Here is a 4,353-nt window from a genome sequence, read left to right as displayed (position 1 = left end):
CCTGCAACACCTAATTGACAAGTCACTTCTCTTCCTTTCATTTTCAAAGCAATTAGTCTCACGAAGCTGCGAGGCCACAGCAGGGCTGGTATACTACCTGCGGCCCTTTCCGATGAGCTGGCGACACCGTGCATGTTAATGAGCCGCCACTGTCCTGCAGGCTGGGGGAGCGACCCGCACGGTGACTGACGGTGGTTACAGGAGCCGATGAACTGACTGGGGAAAGAGCAGCAGCCAGAACCCAGAGGCCAACGGTTCCTTATCAGAATCAGTCTTCAGAAATGATGCCTCTCATCCGCGGCTCGACTGTTCAGGTAACTGGCTGGGGACCAGTGACGACCGTGGGTCAGCGGGCAAGGAGGGGCGGGGGGGACGAGGAAGGCCGGTTACCTATGTGCTCCGTGACGGGATGTCGTGGCCGACAGGCGTCGGACGGTGCTTATTTTTTGTGACACCTCCCCCCATCCAACACCCCAAACTCATACTTTGGCGACTTCACTCCAAGGCCCATCCAACGGGCTAGAGATGGAAAGGAAATCGAACTCGCGGGTCTGGTTTGGGGTCCCGGTCCCCTAACCACTTTGGTATTCTTTATTCCTGATGCGACCAGAAGTCCTGAGTGAGGCCCGGATAATCTGGCCTTTTCTCAATTATCCATGAAATTTAGGTAGAATCTCATATTTTTTACTTCGTTTGTTTTGGGGGGGGCTGTGAATTGCTTAAATTGCAGGCAAGGAGTCAATCCGGGATCCACTTGCCAGCAGCCTCCCTGGGCAGGCCGAGCTGACTAGTCTCGTTTCAACGTGAGAACCCTCCCTCTGGCTGCTTCTCTTTGAACTCTGAGAACGCAGAAGCCTGAAAATTTGACAGTTGGTGGCAATTTATGTAACTCGTTCTATTACTGTTGGCAGAATGTGGGAAAACATGGGAGCGAACATTTGAATCTGTAATATAGAGACACACACACACAGACATATATAGTTATATAATTTTTTAACGGGAGTAAAACCCAGAAATGGCAGGGCGCTGAGGCTGGGGCGGGACTCAGAGATCACTCACGGCGTGAGGCTGTCCACTCAGAGGCACGTCCTGCTCCCCCTTAGTTATTACTTAGTTTCCAACCATCACTGAGGAGTCACAGGAAGCGCCTGCACCCCTGTTCTCTGCCCCCGCACCCCCCGCACTGCTCCCCGGGCCTCTGTCCCGCAGGCCTGCTAACCCCCGTCTGCTCACGCTGCTTGTCCCCTCCCGAGATGCCTCCCCCTTGGATGGCCACTCGAGGCTTCTGCAGCTCCCAAGTCCAGCTCGGATGCCCCTCGGGGAGGCCCCCACCTCTGAACTCTGCGCTCCGATGCCACGGCTGGCGTCCCCCTGCCGTGCGGGCACCGGCTCGTCTTCCCCCCAAAACCGGTGCTCTCCATCGAGCGAGGAGAAGAAACGGAGCTGGCATTCGCGATAGGGTTGGGGTCACGGGGGCCTCTGTGCGCAGTCGACCCCGACAGAGACCCTGAGAGTGACAGGTCCTGCTGTGGCCGGTTATGTGGCGGGCTGTGCCAGGCTGGGAGCTTACGGGGCACACGCACCCCCAGCGTGGGGCCCTGGCTTCTTCCTCTCTGTCTCTCCCAGGGACTTGGGGCAGGATATAGATAAACCAGCGAGCAGGTGGCCTGATGCTGCCACCTGCCCAAGAGTCACTGGGACGTAGCTCGGTCTCCAGGAGGCTCCCGACCAGGGCCGTGGGGGGGCGCCTCTCCTCAGTGGCTCAGGGAGCCCCGCAGCCTCTACGGCTGTTGCTTAAAGAAACGGGTCGCAAACGGACGCCTGTGGACAGCAGGACCAAAGCAGCCGGCTCTGACCACTGACATTTCAGATCTCCTGACTCCTTTGCCAAGGTACAATTACGATTAAGAATTATGAACTATGTGTACGCTAACAAAGTGGAAAACGTGTTTGCGGTAAACCTTTTCTGTAAATTAGGTTTTTTCCACAAATTTTGTTAGTCATTTTTTTCTTAATGCTGCTTTAAAAAATTACTTCCCCATATGTTTCTGTCTCTTTAGCTTTCTTTACAACTGTCTTACAAGTTACAAAGTAAGAAATAATAAATATAACTTATGGAAAAATTATACATGACAGAATGTACAAATAAGGTAAAGCGAGGACTCTAAGAACAGAACTGCTGAGCGGTGGCCATGTTTGCCGGCCCCCCCAAGACCCGGGTTCTGGGAGCTGGCGGTGGCCCAGGGTCCCATGCCAGGCCGCCCGAGACAGCACGGGGAAGCAGCACAGCGGCCTATGAGGACAGGGTGACCGACCATCTCCCAGGTGTAGCCCGTGGAGTCCTACATCCGGGAGACTTCTGAGTCCCGAGCAAACGGGACGGTCAGCCAGCCCATTACAGGTCTACACAAATGAGGCCAGTAAAAGAACGTGGGAACTAGTGGGGATTCTCAGTATTCTTCGGTTTATCCTTATTATTAACAGGTGTCTTCGCTCCGAGCATGAAAAGGTTAACATCTGAGCTCAGCGAAGACTCCGGCCCCAGCTCTGCCGACACATGTGGAATGCCAGGCGCGGCATTCGACCCCTTCCTCTCTCCCACTCATGGCTGTGCTGTTCGGAAAGTATGCGTGAACTCAGCAGGATGGGACGCGTGCCCACGCCCTTGCCCTTGCCCTTGGCGGTGGAAGTCCAAGGTTAGTAGCGCTTGCCTTAGCGTGAGGTCAGCACGTGTTAGAGATCACAGAACCGAGCACGACGCAGACGTTGGGGAAGGGGTGTGCATGCGTGCGTGCGTGCGTGTGTGTGTGCATGTGTGCACACGTGTGTGCATGTGCATGTGTGTGCATGTGTGCGTGTGTGTGCATGTGTGCGTGTGTGCATGTGCGTGTGCGTGTGTGTGTGCACGTGCGTGTGTGTGTGCGTGTGTGCATGTGCGTGTGCGTGTGCACGTGCGCGTGTGTGTGTGCATGCTGGGGTCTCATCCTGAGCGGGTGCCAATGTCCCAGTGTCTGATTTTGCTCCAGGAGAGAAATTCCCGCTCCAGGTTGTGCCAACGTTTCTACGGAAGTAACAGGCCCAGGGCTTTTCCATATGAGAGAGAAATTTAGCTGCCTCGCTTTTTTTCTCCCCTATTTTTTAAAATAAAAACTATAGATAGACTCAAAACTGGCAACAGACAAAGGTGAGTAGAAGATGCCCTGTGTCCTCAGTCTTTATCGAAGCAATTTCTCCCCTGCTGCCCTTCCGAGTGTCGCATGTCCGATAACACTTTAATATTAAAATATGAATGTTATCGTTTTCTATTCTTTAATGGCCGGATGTTTTATATCCTTAGGCGAGTCTCAGAGAAGGATGTATACACAACGATGCCACTTAACATTTAAAATGCCTGAGCCATTATTACACACAGCAATATGGCAATATAGGTGTATAACGCCCACAATGCACACATATCCCTAACGGGTGTACACACACACGTCCCTGTGTACACACACGTCACATACAGGCACGTGCGTATGCAACAAGCTTAGAGCCACAGCTCTGGGGGAGGAGGAGGTGCGTTCTGAGGTGAGGACGGGGTCCTTGGGCACGCTTTCTCGCTGTCATTTCCACCTGGCCACACGCTGAACCCCCCTGCCCCCCACCCCCCACTCACTCCTCTTCTCCGAGGCGGTAGGGACCTGGGAGGCACCAAGCGTAGGGGTTAAGGCGAGGTCCTTTGGGCGGGCTGCTCAGTTTGGGTCTGGGGTCTGCCGTTTCTCCCCGTGTGACCGTGACCTGGATATTTGACCCCTGGGGCTCCAGCTCCCCAGCAGCCGATGGGAATAATAACAGCACCCCCTCTCTAGAGTTCCGTGAGCGTGCAGGCGTGCAGGGCGCTGCTGCGGTCGATGAATGCAGATGAGAACCGCCGGCCGATGGTGCGCCGGTTCCGACCACTGGGCCCAGCCACCGGGCCTGGCCACCCGGTCCGGCCACCGGACCAGGCTGCGTGCGCGCGGGCAGGAAGCCCGTCCTCGCTCCGCTCTCCAAGCGCCCAGAACCGGGCCGGCTGCGCTGGATGCCCGCATGTCTCTGCGCTCACCGCCGGGTCAGGGGCCTCTCACGCTGCCGGACGGTGCGGCAGGTGTCACCGGGGCTGCATTGGGGAGCAGGGCGCACGCATCTCCCGCGGCGCTGTGCCTGGGCACGCGCGCTCTGCTGCCAGACTGCCTCGGAGTGCCTCCTGGCCCCCCGGGCCCCCCGTGTGACCCTGGGCATGCTTCTTAGCATCTCTGTACCTTACTGTCATCATTTGCAAAGCGAGGACAGCAGTGCCACCCACCCGACGGAGCTGTGAGGATGATGTGA

Source organism: Pteropus vampyrus, unplaced genomic scaffold (genome assembly GCF_000151845.1).
Source record: "Pteropus vampyrus isolate Shadow unplaced genomic scaffold, Pvam_2.0 Scaffold512, whole genome shotgun sequence".
Classification (NCBI taxonomy): Eukaryota; Metazoa; Chordata; class Mammalia; order Chiroptera; family Pteropodidae; genus Pteropus; species Pteropus vampyrus.
The sequence above is the reverse complement of the archived record's forward strand: the minus strand, read 5'-3'. Positions refer to the sequence as shown.